The sequence below is a fragment of the Somniosus microcephalus genome, unplaced genomic scaffold (genome assembly GCF_052327205.1).
Source record: "Somniosus microcephalus isolate GS21.2 unplaced genomic scaffold, FLI_Smic_1.0 scaffold144, whole genome shotgun sequence".
NCBI lineage: Eukaryota > Metazoa > Chordata > Chondrichthyes > Squaliformes > Somniosidae > Somniosus > Somniosus microcephalus.
Window position 1 is genome coordinate 370,854 of NW_028225331.1, and position 15,674 is coordinate 386,527.

Below are 15,674 nucleotides of genomic sequence, written 5' to 3' on the forward strand. Positions count from 1 at the left end.
TCTTTTGTCTCTCTCTCAGTCTCTCTCTTTGTGTCTCCCTTTCTCTCTCTCAGCCTCTCTCTCTCGCTCTTTGTTTCCTTCTCCTTGATCACTCCTCCCTCTGGGGCTGGTGAATGAGCCCAGGTCTGTCCACAGCGCCATTCTTGCTCTGCTCTTCTGCAGAGTGATGCGCCTCAATAACTTCAAGGCTCAAAGTTAACTGGATAACACTAGGCTTTTATTAGCAAAGAAAGATGCCTGTGTCTTCACCTAGCATTCTGCTGTTCTGCTGCAAGACAAGCCTGGGCTTGTCTTAAGTAGGGCCAGGTATGGGCGGAGCTGACACACCCAATGGGGAGAAAGGGGGCGGTGCACTATATACAATACAAGGTAAAAACACAGGAGCAGGCAATACAATATATGTAGTTAAATACAGAGTCTGATGAATGACATATTTCATCACATTCACCCCTTCTACAGATTTAGTCTGTCCGGGGGTGTGATAGTCCTCTGTGACCGACGTAACGGTTGCGGTGCCGTGGGTGCCGGCTGGGTGTCCCGGGTGACCTCCTGGGTCTCTGCCGGGGGCGCCACCGGGGTTGTTGAAGGAGTAGGTGGTGGGGGTACCGTTGGCTGGTGTTCTTCCGGGGGTGATGAAAGAATAGTGGGTGGAGTGGGTGGGTAATAGTTGTTGTGGTTGTTGTCGTTGTTGCTGTTGTTGTTGTAGTCATTGTCGTTGTTGCTGTTGTTACCGGCTGGGGCGAGGTCTTTTATGGACACAGTGTCCTCCCGTCCGTCGGCGTGCCGGACATACGCATATTGTGGGTTGGCGTGGAGCAGGTGCACTGGCTCCGTGAGAGGGTCTGTCTTGTGGCCCCTCACATGCTTCTGCAAAAGTACCGGACCTGGGGTGGAGAGCCATGACGGTATGGATACGCCTGAGGTGGATTTCCGGGGAAACACAAACATTAGCTCATGAGGCGTGGCATTAGTGGCGGTACACAATAGTGACCGTATTGAGTGGAGCACATCTGGGAGGACTTCCTGCCAGCGGGAGATAGGGAGGCCCTTGGTCCTTAGAGTTAGAGTGACTGCCCTCCATACTGTCCCGTTCTCTCGCTCCACCTGACCGTTACCCCGGGGGTTGTAGCTGGTGGTACGGCTCGTGGCAATCCCCTTGGACAGCATGTACTGGCGTAGCTCTTCACTCATGAAGGACGCCCCCCTATCCGTGTGGATATAGCTTGGCATACCAAACAGGCAGAACAGGCTGTTGAGGCATTTAATGACTGTGGCGCTGGTCATGTCTGGGCAGGGGAAGGCGAATGGGAAACGGGAGTATTCGTCCACAATGTTCAGGAAGTAAACATTGCGGTCGACAGACGGGAGGGGGCCCTTGAAATCTAAGCTAAGCCGCTCAAAGGGCCGTGTAGCTTTGATTAGGTGGGCTCTATCAGGGTGGTAGAACCGAGGCTTGCAATCAGCGCAAGTGCGGCAGTTCCTGGTCAGAGACCGAACTTCCTCAATCGAGTAGGGTAAGTTGCGGGACTTTATGAAGTGGAACAGCCGTGTGACCCCTGGGTGGCAGAGGTCGTTGTGGAGGGTCTGTAGCCGATCCCCGGTGGCGTTGGCACACATCCCTCGTGAGAGGGCGTCGGGGGATTCGTTAAGGGCCCCCAGCCGGTATATGATGTCATACTCGAAGGTGGAGAGCTCGATCCGCCACCTAAGAATCTTATCATTTTAAATCTTCCCCCTCTGTTTATTATTGAACATAAACGCTACCGACCGCTGGTCGGTAAGTAGGGTGAAGCGTTTGCCGGCTAGGTAGTGCCGCCAGTGGCGCACTGCCTCCACGATGGCTTGGGCCTCCTTTTCCACGGAGGAGTGTCTGATCTTGGGCCCCTGGAGGGTCCTCGAGAAGAAAGCTACGGGCCGCCCCGCCTGGTTGAGGGTGGCCGCCAAGGCAAAGTCAGACGCATCACTTTCCACTTGAAAGGGAGTGTTCTCGTCCACTGCCTGTAGCGTGGCCCGCTCAATATCCTTCTTAATGCTTTTGAAGGCAGCATGGGCCTCAGCAGAGAGCGGGAAAGAGGATGCTTTCAAGAGGGGGTGGGCTTTATCGGAGTAGTTAGGGACCCATTGGGCATAATACGAGAATAACCCCAGGCACCTTTTCAGGGCTTTGGGAGTGTTGGGCAGGGGCAGCTCCCGTAGGGGGCGCAATTGGTCGGGGTCTGGTCCGATTTCCCCATTCTCCACCACACTGCCTAGTATGCAGAGGCGCGTGGTGTTGAAAATGCACTTGTCCTCGTTGTAGGTGAGGTTGAGTTTTTGTGCGGTTTTCAGAAACCTCGCGAGGTTTGAGTCGTGGTCCTGTTGGTTGTGGCCGCAGATGGTGACGTTGTCGAGATAGAGGAAGGTTGCCTGCAAGTGGTACCATGCGGTCCATCTCCCTCTGAAAGACCGAGACCCCATTCGTCACCCCAAAGGGGACTCTGAGGAACTGGTAGAGGCGTCCGTTTGCCTCGAAGGCGGTGTACGAACGGTCCTCTGGTCTGATAGGGAGCTGGTGGTACGCAGACTTGAGGTCGATAGTGGAGAACACCCGGTATTGGGCAATTTGGTTCACCATCTCGGATATGCGGGGTAGCGGGTAGGCGTCTAGTTGGGTATAGATGTTGACTGATTGACTATAGTCAATCACCATCCGCTTCTTCTCGCTACCCCTCACCACCACCACTTAGGCGTGCCACGGGCTGTTGCTGCGTTCAATAATGCGCTCCCTCAGGAGCCTGTCTACCTCGGTCGCGATAAACCGCCTGTCCTCCCAGCTGTACCTCCTGCTTTTGGTCGCTATTGGCCGGCAGTTAGGGGTAAGGTTCGCGAATAGCGAAGACGGCTTTACCTTCAGGGTAGCCAGACCGCACACTGTGAGGGGCGGCTGGGTCCCACCGAAATTGAATGTGATGCTTTGGTGGTGGCACTGAAAATCCAGGCCCAAGATCACGCTCACACATAAATCCTTCATAATTAACAGTTTAAAATTATTATATACAGTGCCTTTAACGGACAATCGTACCGCGCAGTAACCCGCAATAGTTGATATCTGGGTTTTGTCGGCCATAGAGATCGTGCCCTGAGTAGGGACTATAGTTAGAGAGAGTCGTTGTACCAGACCAGGGTGAATGAAGCTCTCCGTGCTCCCGCTGTCAATTAAACATTTAACCTTGCACCCGTTTACCTCGATGTCCACCATCGATTTGGATAGTGGGTGCGGTCTGGACTGGCCCACTGTGATCGACGCCATTGTAGGGCCCTGATCGGGACAAGATGGTGGGCCACACGAGGCCGGGTAAGATGGCGTCCACGATGTCTGCTCGCGAGATGGCGGACCCCACAAGGTCGGACAAGATGGCGTCCAAGATGGCCACTCCCACGGCGCGCACGCGGCGGTGGCGGGTTTGCCTGTGGGGTTCCCTCTGCACACCTTCCCAAAGTGCCCCTTCTTACCGCACTTACAGCAGGTGGTGCCTTTCGCCGGGCACAGGTTCCTGGTGTGCTTCGGCTGCCCGCAGAAGTAGCATTTGGGGCCCCGATGCGTCGCGGCGGTCGTAGGGCTTCTGGGGGGAGAGCAGGGCCCCGACGGTGTTGGGCTACCGGGCGGAGAAGATGTCTTCCAACATGGCGGCACACTTGGTGTGTACGAGGCGGCGTGGGCTGCGCGGCCTGAAGAGTAGGAGTCAGAGTTCTTCTGAGCCACATCCAGCGATCGCGCTGTGTCCACAGCCTGTGTCAGATCTAGGCCCGTTTTCTCTAGCAGTCTCTGCCGGATGTAATTAGAGCTAAGGCCTGCGATAAAGGCATCCCGAATAAGCTCGTCTGTGTATACCGTGGCTTTCATGTCTTTGCATTTGCAGTCTTTGCCATAGCACTTTTAGGGTGACTAGAAAGTCCTCTCGCGACTCTCCGGGTCGCTGTGTGCAGGTAGCAAGCAGATGCCTGGCGTACACCTCGTTGGTAGGCTGCTGATAGTGGGCCTTTAGAATGTTGCAGGCATCCAGGGAGGTGGCGGCGTCTTGGATGAGTGGAAAAACCCGGTGGCTTACCCGATTCTGCAGGATCCCGAGTTTCACATCTCCGGTGGCTCTAGAGGCTGTGACGGCTTCAGAGTTGGCCATAAAAAATTCCAAGCACTGGAACCAGTGTCCAAACCGTGCCGATGCATCCGAAGCATGCGGGTCCAAATCCAAGCGTTCCGGTTTCAAAAGTTGATCCATCGTTGAAAGTTTGCTAATAAAATTGATGCGCCTCAATAACTTCAAGGCTCAAAGTTAACTGGATAAAACTAGGCTTTTATTAGCAAAGAAAGATGCCTGTGTCTTCACCTAGCATTCTGCTGTTCTGCTGCAAGACAAGCCTGGGCTTGTCTTAAGTAGGGCCAGGTATGGGCGGAGCCGACACTCCCAATGGGGAGAAAGGGGGCGGTGCACTATATACAATACAAGGTAAAAACACAGGAGCAGGCAATACAATATATGTAGTTAAATACAGAGTCTGATGAATGACATATTTCATCACACAGAGAACGCCCAGCAGTGACTTTGGTCAGTTTAGTGGAGTATCCCCACCTGTTGCACGGTTGAGTGGGGCTCTGCGATGGGGCAAAATGCATCTTTAAGATGTGAAATAGTATTTAAATTGGTTTGTGTTAAAAGGCGAGGGAGGAACATGGAAGAGTAAAAAATTGTGAGAGGAGATTGTCTCTTTGAGAATGTTCTTGAGCGGAGACTGTTCAGGGACTGAGTGCTGTTTTGCTCCAGAGCGATGGATGATTGCGATTTTATCTGAGCAACATTTAAAGTCTGACAGACCCAGTAGTCGTGGCCGAGTGGTTAAGGCGATGGACTAGAAATCCATTGGGGTCTCCCCGCGCAGGTTCGAATCCTGCCGACTACGGTTCCTGCATTTTTCATTCCATTTCATTTCAAAATGTAACCAAATCCCTGGAGAACTAATCTTGAATTAAATCCCACAACTTTCAACAACTCGAGATTTTTCTCGTTTTCATTGGTCTGCAAGTATTCACAAAATTTATGGTCAGAAATGGAACAACAATCAGGCAAATTACCGACAGTGTTTCTCTCTACCTGCCTGTCTCTCTCGATGTCTAAGTCACTCTATGTGTGTGTCTGTGTTGATGTGTATGTCTGTCTGTGTACATGTGGGACTTTCTGTTTCTGTCTGTGTGTGTCTGCCGGTCACTCGGGTAACAAGCGGGGATAATTTCCTCAGCCTTCACCTCCTTCCTAAAGTGTGGTTCCCCAGAATTGGACACAATACTCCAGCTGGGGCCGAACTAGTGTTTTATTTAGGTTTAGCATAACTTCCTGGCTTGTGTACTCTGTGCCTCCATTTACAAAGCCCAGGATCCCATCTGCTTCATTAACTGCTTTGTTAACCTGTCCTGTCACCGAGGAAATCTCTGCTCTGCTCAACTCTGTGGCAGGGTGGGGCTTGAAGCCCCGGTTCTCACAGAGACAGTCCCTACAGGTGACTAGCACCAGGATGGCCGAGTGGTTAAGGCGGTTGGACTTAAAATCCACTGGGTTTATACCTGTGTGGGTTCGAGCCCCACTCCTGTGTAACTCTTTAATTTAAGACCTATTTCCTTTCATCCTGCTCAATGACACTCATTTGTCATCAGCTGAATCTCCATGCAAACAAACAATGAGATGTTTATAGATACGGAAAGAAAGATTTCATATTTACATGTAATTCTTAAAGTGCTATTTTGGAATCTGCTGAATCTGTATTTTTGCTCACTTTCAACTAACAAAGAGAAGTAATCGTAAAATGTTTTTATATCTTTCAGTCTCCACCTCTGTCTCACTATCTGTCTCTCTGTCTCCCTCTCATTCTGTCACTCTCTTTCTGTCTCTCTGTTACACATTTGTCATACGCCTCCTTTTTTGTCTCTCACTCTGTCTGTCTCTCTGCCTGTCTCTCTGTCTCTGTATGTCTCTCTGTCTTTGTCTGTCTGTCTGACTGTCTTTCTCTGTCTGTCACTCTGTCTCTGTATGTCTCTCTGTCTTTGTCTGTCTGTCTCTCTCTGTCTTTCTCTCTGTCTGTCTCTGTCTCTGTATGTCTCTCTGTCTGTCTGTCTCTCTTTCTGTCTCTCTGTGTCTTTCTCTCTGTCTTTCTGTCTCTATGTCTCTCTGTCTTTCTCTGTCTGGCTCTCTGTCTTGCTCTGTCTGTCTCTGTCTTTGTCTGTCTGTCTGACTGTCTTTCTCTGTCTGTCACTCTGTCTCTGTATGTCTCTCTGTCTTTCTCTGTCCATCTCTCTGTCTTGCTCTGTCTGTCTCTGTCTCTGTATGTCTCTCTGTCTGTCTGTCTCTCTTTCTGTCTCTCTCTGTCTTTCTCTCTGTCTTTCTGTCTCTGTATGTCTCTCTGTCTTTCTCTGTCTGGCTCTCTCTCTCTCTCTGTATGTCTCTCTGTCAGTCTCTCTCTCTCTCTCTGCCTTTCTCCGTCTGTCACTCTGTCGCTGTCTGTCTCTCTCTCTGTCTCACTCTGCCCAGGTCTGTTCACAGGTCGATTCTTGCTCTGACAGCTTTCGCGTTCATCAATTCCTCGTTAGTATAGTTGTGAGTATCTCCGTCTGTTACGCGGGAGACTGGGGTTCAATTTCCCGACGGGGAGGAAGCATTTTTAACATCTCTGTCTGTAGGTGTCTCTGTCTGTTTCTCTCTCTGTGTCTCTCTCTGTATGGCTCTTTGTCTGTCTCTGTCTGTTTCTCTCTTTCTGTCTCTGTCTTTTTCTCTCTTTCTGTCTGTCTCTGTCTGTTTCTCTCCGTCTGTCTCTGTCTGTCTCTGTCTCTCACCCTCTGTCTCTCTCTCTGTGAGTGTCTCTCTCTTTGTCTGTCTCTCTCTGTCTATCTCTCTCTCTGTGTATGGCTCTCTGACTGTTTCTCTCTGTCTGTCTCTCTCTGTCTTTCTCTCTGTCTGTTTCTCTGTCTTTCTCTCTCTGTGTCTGTCTCTTTCTCTCTGTCTCTGTCTTTGTCCCTGTCTCTCTGCCTCTCTCTGTCTTTCTCATTTGTCAAGTTCTGTTCACAGCTCGATTCTTACTTTGGCAAACTGCATGTGTCAGTTCCTAGTTAGTATGGTGGTGAGTATCTTTGCCTGTCACGCAGAAGACCGGGTTTCAATTCCCCAATGGGGAGGACGAGTTTATCATTCCAAATTTTAAACCTTTGGCCAACTCCTTAAAAACCACCTTGGAAAAGTAGAACTGAAAGAAATCAACTAAAATAATTTTGAAAGATTTACTGGCATACGAAGAACTGTATAACTACTTCCTGCACCAGTTCCTCGTTAGTATAGAGCTCTCTCTCTCTCTCTGTTTCCCTCTCTCTCTCTCTGTTTCCCTCTCCCTTTTGTGTGGGGCGCGGAGGAGGGAGAGAGTGACAGAGAAAAAGAGATCAACAGGGTTACGGACTGTCTGTCTGTCTCTCTCTTTGTCCTCTCTATCTTTGTGTCTCTCTTTCTTTGTCCTCTCTATCTTTGTGTCTCTCTCTTTGTCCTCTCTATCTTTGTGTCTCTCTTTCTTTGTCTGTCTCCGTCTTTCTGTCTGTGTCTCTCTCTCTGCCTCTCTCTGTTTCTCTCTCACTCTTTGTTTCCCTTGATGTGCCTCAATAATTCCGAGACTTGATGTTAGCGAAACAAAACAAGGCTTTTATTAACTTAGAAAGTAACACGTAAGAGAGAGAGGTATCTTCCTTCTGGAGACTGAGGCCAGACTGAGCTAGCTTACAAAAGGGGCCAGGTATGGGCGGAGCCCTACACACACAGCACATTCCAGCACATTCCAATAAACAGTACAATGAGGACTGGGGGAAGGGAAATGACACTGAAACCGACCACAGTCACAGGCAGTGATGAATGGAATATTTCATCACATTCACCACTTCTATGGATTTAGTCTGTTCGGGGGTTTGATAGTCCTCTGCGACCGACGTGGCTGTTGTGGTGCCGCGGGTGTCGGCTGGGTGTCCCCGGTAGTCTCCTGGGTCTCTGCCGGGGGTGCCGCCAGGGTTGTTGAAGGGGTAGTTGGTGGGGGTGCCATTGGTCGATGTTCTTCCGGGGGTGATGAAAGAGTAGTGGGTGGGTAAGAGTTGCTGTGATCGTTGTTGCTGCTATTGCCGTGGTTGTTGTCGATGCCGGCTGGGGCGACGTCTTTTATGGACACGGTGTCCTCCCTTCCGTCGGCGTGCCAGACATATGCGTATTGGGGGTTGGCGTGGAGTAGGTGTACTGGCTCCACGAGAGGGTCCGTCTTGTGGCCCCTCACATGCCTTCGCACGAGTACCGGACCTGGGGTGGAGAGCCATGACGGCATGGATACGCCTGAGGTGGATTTCCGGGGAAAGACAAACATTCGTTCATGAGGCGTGGCATTAGTGGCCGTACACAATAGCGACCGTATCGAATGGAGCACATCCAAGAGGACTTCCTGCCAGCGGGAGATAGGGAGGCCCTTGGTCCTTAGAGCTAGAGTGACTGCTTTCCATACTGTCCCGTTCTCTCGCTCCACTTGGCCGTTACCCCGGGGGTTGTAGCTGGTGGTACGGCTCGTGGCGATCCCCTTGGACAGCATGTACTGGCGTAGCTCTTCACTCATGAAGGACACCCCCCTATCCGTATGGATGTAGCTCGGCATACCGAACAGGCAGAACAGGCTGTTGAGGCATTTAATGACCGTGGCGCTGGTCATGTCTGGGCAGGGGAAGGCGAATGGGAACCGGGAGTATTCGTCCACAATGTTCAGGAAGTAAACATTGCGGTCGACGGACGGGAGGGGGCCCTTGAAATCTAAGCTGAGCCGCTCAAAGGGCCGTGTAGCTTTGATTAAGTGGGCTCTATCTGGGCGGTAGAACCGAGGCTTGCACTCAGCGCAAGTGCGGCAGTTCCTGGTCAGAGACCGAACTTCCTCAATTGAGTAGGGTAAGTTACAGGACTTTATGAAGTGGAACAGCCGCGTGACCCCTGGGTGGCAGAGGTCGTTGTGGAGGGTCTGTAGCCGATCCCCGGTGGCGCTGGCACACATCCCTCGTGAGAGGGCGTCAGGGGATTCGTTAAGGGCCCCTGGCCGGTAAATGATGTCGTACTCGAAGGTGGAGAGCTCGATCCGCCACCTAAGAATCTTATCATTTTTAATCTTCCCCCTCTGTTTATTATTGAACATAAACGCTACCGACCGCTGGTCGGTAAGTAGGGTGAAGCGTTTGCCGGCTAGGTAGTGGCGCCAGTGGCGCACTGCCTCCACGATGGCTTGGGCCTCCTTTTCCACGGAGGAGTGTCTGATCTCAGGCCCTTGGAGGGTCCTTGAGAAGAAAGCTACGGGCCGCCCCGCCTGGTTGAGGGTGGCCACCAAGGCGAAGTCAGACGCATCACTTTCCACTTGAAATGGAGTGTTCTCGTCCACTGCCTGTAGCGTGGCCTGCTCAATATCCTGCTTAATGCTTTTGAAGGCGGCGTGGGCCTCAGCAGAGAGCGGAAAAGAGGATGCTTTCAAGAGGGGGCGGGCTTTGTCGGAGTAGTTGGGGACCCATTGGGAATAATAAGAAAATAACCCCAGGCACCTTTTCAGGGCTTTGGGAGTGTTGGGCAGGGGCAGCTCCCGTAGGGGGCGCAATCGGTCGGGGTCTGGTCCGATTTCCCCATTCTCCACCACGCTGCCTAGTATGCAGAGGCGCGTGGTGTTGAAAACGCACTTGTCCTCGTTGTAGGTGAGGTTGAGTTTTTGTGCAGTTTCCAGGAACCTCTCGAGGTTCGAGTTGTGATCCTGCTGATTGTGGCCGCAGATGGTGACGTTGTCGAGGTAGGGGAAGGTTGCCTGCAAGTGGTGGTCATTGACCATGCAGTCCATCTCCCTCTGAAAAACCGAGACCCCATTCGTCACCCCAAAGGGGACTCTGAGGAATTGGTAGAGGCGTCCGTTTGCCTCGAAGGCAGTGTACGGGCGGTCCTCTGGTCTGATAGGGAGCTGGTGGTACGCTGACTTGAGGTCGATGGTGGAGAACACCCGGTATTGGGCGATTTGGTTCACCATTTCTGATATGCGGGGTAGCGGGTAGGCGTCTAGTTGGGTGTACCTGTTGATTGTTTGACTATAGTCGATCACCATCCATTTCTTCTCGCTACCCCTTACCACTACCACTTGGGCGTGCCACGGGCTGTTGCTGCGTTCAATAATGCGCTCTTTCAGGAGCCTGTCTACCTCGGTCGCGATAAACCGCCTGTCCTCCCAGCTGTACCTCCTGCTTTTGGTCACTATTGGCCGGCAGTTAGGGGTAAGGTTCGCGAATAGCGAAGGCGGCTTTACCTTCAGGGTAGCCAGACCGCACACTGTGAGGGGCGGCTGGGACCCACCGTACTTGAGCGTGATGCTTTGGTGGTTGCACTGGAAATCCAGGCCCAAGATCACGCTCGCACATAGGTTCTTCATGATTAATACTTTAAAATTATCGTATACAGTTCCGTTAATGCCCAATTGTACCGTGCAGTAACCCAGAATGGTCGATGTCTGGGTTTTATCAGCCATAGAGATGGTACCCTGAGCAGGGACCACCTTTAGGGAGAGTTGCTGTGCCAGTTCAGGGTGGATAAAACTCTCCGTGCTTCCACTGTCAATTAAACATTTAACCCGGCACCCGTTTACCTCGATGTCCACCATTGATTTGGATAGCGGGTGCGGCCTGGTCTGGTCCACTGTGACCAATGCCACTGTAGGGCCCTGATCGATACAAGATGGCATCCACGCTGTCTGCTCATAAGATGGCGGACCCCACGAGGTCGGGCAAGATGGCGTCCAAGATGGCCGCTCCCACGGCGCACACGCGGCGGTGGCGGGTTTTCCGGCGGTTGGTTTTCCGGCGGGGTTCCCTCTGCACACCTTCCCAAAGTGCCCCTTCTTACCGCACTTAAAGCAGGTGGTGCCTTTCGCCGGGCACAGGTTTCTGGTGTGTTTTGGCTGCCCGCAGAAGTAGCAGTTGGGTCCCTGACGCGTCGCGGCTGTCGTAGGGCTTCTGGGGGGAGAGCGGGGCCCCGCCGGTGTCGGGCTGCCGGGCGGGGAAGATGCCTTCCAAGATGGCGGCGCCCTCGGTGCACACGTGGCGGCGTGGACGGCGCGGGCTGAAGAGTAGGCGTCCGAGTTTCTCTGGGCCACATCCAGGGATCGCGCGGTGTCCGCAGCCTGTTTCAGGTCCAACCCCGTTTTTTCCAGCAGTCTTTGCCGGATGTAAGTGGAGCTGAGGCCTGTGATAAAGGCATCGCGAACAAGCTCGTCAGTGTACACTGCGGCTTTTACATCTCGGCACTTGCAGTCTTTGCCAAGCATTTTCAGGGTGCTTAGGAACTCCTCCACCGATTCCCCAGGTCGCTGTGCGCGAGTAGCGAGCAGATGCCTAGCATACACCTCATTCGTAGGCTGCTGGTAATGCGCCTTTAAGATGTCGCAGGCGGCCAGGTACGTATCGGCGTCTTGGATGAGGGGGTAAACCCGGTGGCTTACCCAATTCCACAGAATTCCGAGTCTCATCCTCGCAGCGTCCGTAGCGTCTTTGACGGCTGCGGAATTGTCCAGGAAGAATTCCATACACTCAAACCAGTGTCCGAAGCGTGCTGATGCGTCCGGAGCATGTTGATCCAAATCCAAACGTTCGGGTTTCAGGAGTTGATCCATAGTGTTGAAAAATAAGTTAATAAAATTGATGTGCCTCAATAATTCCGAGACTCGATGTTAGCGAAACAAAACAAGGCTTTTATTAACTTAGAAAGTAACACGTAAGAGAGAGAGGTATCTTCCTTCTGGAGACTGAGGCCAGACTGAGCTAGCTTACAAAAGGGGCCAGGTATGGGCGGAGCCCTACACACACAGCACATTCCAGCACATTCCAATAAACAATACAATGAGGACTGGGGGAAGGGAAATGACACTGAAACCGACCACAGTCACAGGCAGTGATGAATGGAATATTTCATCACATCCCTCTCCTTGCTCACTCCTCCCTCTGGGTCTGGTGAATGAGCCCAGGTCTGTTCACTGCGCGATTCTTGCTCTGTGCTTAGCAGAGACTGCACAGCAGTGTCTTCCGTCAGTTCCTTGTAAAATATAGTGAAGTATCCCCACTTGTTACGTGGGAGACCGGGGCTCTAATTCCTCAAACGGGATGTGAGCATTTCTAAGATATCAGTCTGTAATGATGTATCCCAGTGTAAATTCAAGTTAAAAAGCTACAGTGAAAAACAGAAGAGTGAAAATTGCGAGAGAGGATTGTCTCTTTAAAAGTTTCTTCAATATAGACTGTTTCGGGGCGAAGTGCTCTTATGGTATAGAGTGATGGATGATTGCGATTTTATCTGGGCAACATTTAACGTCTCACAGACCTAGTAGTCATGGCTGAGTGGTTGAGGCGTTGGACTAGAAATCCATTGGGGTCTCTCTGTGCAGTTTTGAATCCTGCCGACTACAGTTCCAGCATTTTTCATCCCATTTCATTTCAAAATGTAACCAAATCCCTGGAGAACTAATCCTGAGTTGGGCGGAATTAAATCCCACACTTTTCAACACCTCAAAGTTTTTCACTTTTTCATTGTGCAAGTATGCACGAAATATATGGTCGGAAATAGAACCACAATCAGGCAAATCAGGGTTTAAACTAATTTGGCAGTGGTCCATCCTTTCCTCGCATTTCTGGTATCATCCTTGTAAATCTTCTCTGTACCCTCTCTGTGTCTGTGTGTCTCTCTGTGTCGGTCTGTGTGTCTCTCTCTGTGTCTGTGTGTCTGTCTGTGTCTGTGTGTTTATGTGTGTGTCTCGCTATGTCTGTGTGTCTGTCTGTGTCTGTGTGACTATGTGTGTGTCTCTCTCTGTGTCGGTCTGTGTGTCTCGCTCTGCTCTGCTCAACTCTGTGGCAAGGTGAAGCTTGAAGGCCCGATTCTCTCAGACACAGTCCACAAGCAATCCCAACACCAGGATGGCCGAGTGGTTAAAGTGTTGGACTTAAAATCCAATGGGTTTATAACCACGTGCGTTCAAACCCCACTCCTCGTAACTCTTTAATTTAAGATCCATTTCCTTTCATTCTGCTGATTCTCCAACAAACAATGAGATGTTTATAGATATGGAAAGAAAGATCCCATATGTAATTCTTAGTGATATTTTGTCATCTGCTGAATCTGCATTTTTCTCTCTCTCTCTGTAACTCTCAACTAACAAAGAGAAGGGATCGTGAAATGTTTTTACGTCTTTCAGTCTCCACCTCTCTCTGTCTCACTATCTGTTTCCATCTCATTCTCTCACTCTCTTTTTCTCTCTCTTTCTGTCTCTCACTGTCTGTGTCTCTCTGTCTATCTCTCTCTGTATGGTCCTCTGTCTTTCTTTGCCTGTCTCTGGCCCTCTCTGTCTGTCTCTCTCTGTCTTTCTCTCTCTGTCTCTTTCTCTGTCTTTCTCTCTCTGTCTGTCTCTCTCTCTGATTGTCTCTCCCTTTCTCTCTTTGTCCCTGTCTCTCTCTCTGTCTCTCTCTGTCTTTCTCATTTGTCCAGTTGTGTTCACAGCTCGATTCTTGCTCTGGCAAGCTCTGCACATGTCATTTCCTCGTTAGCCTGCTCCGCCATTTAATGAGATCATGGTTGATCGTCCAAACTCAGTACCCTGCCCCTGCCTTCTCCCCATACCCCTTGATCCCTTTAGCCTTAAGAAATATATCCAACTCCGTCTTGAATATATTTAATGAATTGGCCTCCACTGCCTTCTGTGGTAGAGAGTTCCACAAGTTCACCACTCTCTGGGTGAAGAAATTCCTCCTCATCTCTGTCCTAAAAGTCACACAAACCCAGTAGTCGTGGCCAAGTGGTTAAAGCGATGGACTAGAAATTCATTGGGGTCTCCCCACGCAAGTTTGAATGCTGCCGACGACGATTCCAACATTTTTCATTTCATTTCAAAATGCAACAAAGTCCCTGGAGAACTAATCCTGAGTTAGGCGGAATTAAATCCCACAACTTTCAACACCTCGTGATTTTTCTCGTTTTCATTGATCTGCAAGTATTCAGCAAATATACGGTCGGAAACAGAACAGAATTCAGGCAAATTACTGACAGTGTTTCTCTCTACCTGTCTGTCTCTCTCTCTCTCAATATCTAAGTCACTCTATGTGTGTGTCTGTGTTGATGTGTATGTCTGTCTGTGTACATGTGGGACTTTCTGTTTCTGTCTGTGTGTCTGCCGGTCACTCGGGTAACAAGCGGGGATACTTTCCTCAGCCTTCACCTCCTTCCTAAAGTGTGCTTCCCCAGAATTGGACACAATACTCCAGCTGGGACCGAACTAGTGTTTTATTTAGGTTTAGCATAACTTCCTGGCTTGTGTACTCTGTGCCTCCATTTATAAAGCCCAGGATCCCATCTGCTTTATTAACTGCTTTGTTAACCTGTCCTGTCACCGAGGAAATCTCTGCTCTGCTCAACTCTGTGGCAGGGTGGGGCTTGAAGCCCCGATTCTCACAGAGACAGCCTACAAATGTTAACAGCACCAGGATGGCCGAGTGGTTAAGGCGTTGGACTTATGATCCAGTGGGTTTATGCCCTCGCGGGTTTGAACCCCACTCCTGGTAACTCTTTAATTTAAGATCCATTTCCTTTCATCCTGCTCAACGACACTCATTTGTCATCTGCTGATTCTCCAACAAACAATGAGATGTTTTTGATATGGAAAGAAATAGCTCGCAGGTAATTCTTAAAGTGCTATTTTGGCATCTGCTGAATCTGCATTATTCTCTCACTCTCTCTGTCACTCTCAACTAATGAAGCAAAGGGATCGTGAAATGTTTTTACATCTTTCAGTCTCCACCTCTCTCTGTCTGACTAGTGGTTTCCATCTCATTCTCTCACTCTCTTTTTCTCTCTCTTTCTGTCTCTGTTGCACATTTGTCATGCGCCTCCTTTTTTGTCTCTCACTCTGTCTGTCTCTCTGTCTGTCTCTCTCTCTCTGAATGTCTCTGTGTCTGTCTCTCTCTTTATCTCTCTCTGTATGGCTCTCTGTCTGTTTCTCTCTGTCTGTTTCTTTCTGTCTGTCTCTGTTTGTTTCTCTCTGTCTGTCTCTGTCTGTTTCTCTCTGTCTGTCTCTGTCTGTTTCTCTCTGTCTGTCTCTGTCTGTTTCTCTCTGTCTCTGTCTGTTTCTCTCTGTCTGTCTCTGTCTGTTTCTCTCTGTCTGTCTCTGTCTGTTTCTCTCTGTCTGTCTCTGTCTGTTTCTCTGTCTGTCTCTGTCTGTTTCTCTATGTCTGTCTCTGTCTGTTTCTCTATGTCTGTCTCTGTCTGTTTCTCTATGTCTGTCTCTTTCTCCCTGTCTGTCTCTGTCTGTTTCTCTCTGTCTGTCTCTGTTTGTTTCTCTCTGTCTGTCTCTGTCTGTTTCTCTCTGTCTGTCTCTGTCTGTTTCTCTCTGTCTGTTTCTCTCTGTCTGTCTCTGTTTGTTTCTCTCAGTATGTCTGTGTCTTTCTCTCTCTGACTGCCTCTCTCTTTGTCGCTGTCACTGTCTTTGTCCTTGTCTCTCTCTCTGCCTTTCTCATTTGTCAAGTTCTGTGCACAGCTCGATTCTTGCTCTGGCAAACTGTATGTATCACTTCATCATTAGTATTGTGG

General features: G+C 50.3%; 4 non-coding genes across 4 annotated transcripts; all 4 read left to right on the forward strand.

The window, feature by feature from the left end:
* Nucleotides 1-4,856: 4,856 nt before the first annotated feature.
* On the forward strand, nt 4,857-4,938 carry trnas-aga (transfer RNA serine (anticodon AGA)). The gene has a single exon. It is a non-coding gene; the product is annotated as a tRNA-Ser (tRNA).
* Nucleotides 4,939-5,541: 603 nt separating this feature from the next.
* Nucleotides 5,542-5,626, forward strand: trnal-uaa (transfer RNA leucine (anticodon UAA)). Its single transcript has one exon. It is a non-coding gene; the product is annotated as a tRNA-Leu (tRNA).
* A 7,380-nt stretch (nt 5,627-13,006) lies between these two features.
* On the forward strand, nt 13,007-13,089 carry trnal-uaa (transfer RNA leucine (anticodon UAA)). Its single transcript has one exon. It is a non-coding gene; the product is annotated as a tRNA-Leu (tRNA).
* A 1,478-nt stretch (nt 13,090-14,567) lies between these two features.
* trnai-uau (transfer RNA isoleucine (anticodon UAU)) lies at nt 14,568-14,650 on the forward strand. Its single transcript has one exon. It is a non-coding gene; the product is annotated as a tRNA-Ile (tRNA).
* Nucleotides 14,651-15,674: the final 1,024 nt, after the last annotated feature.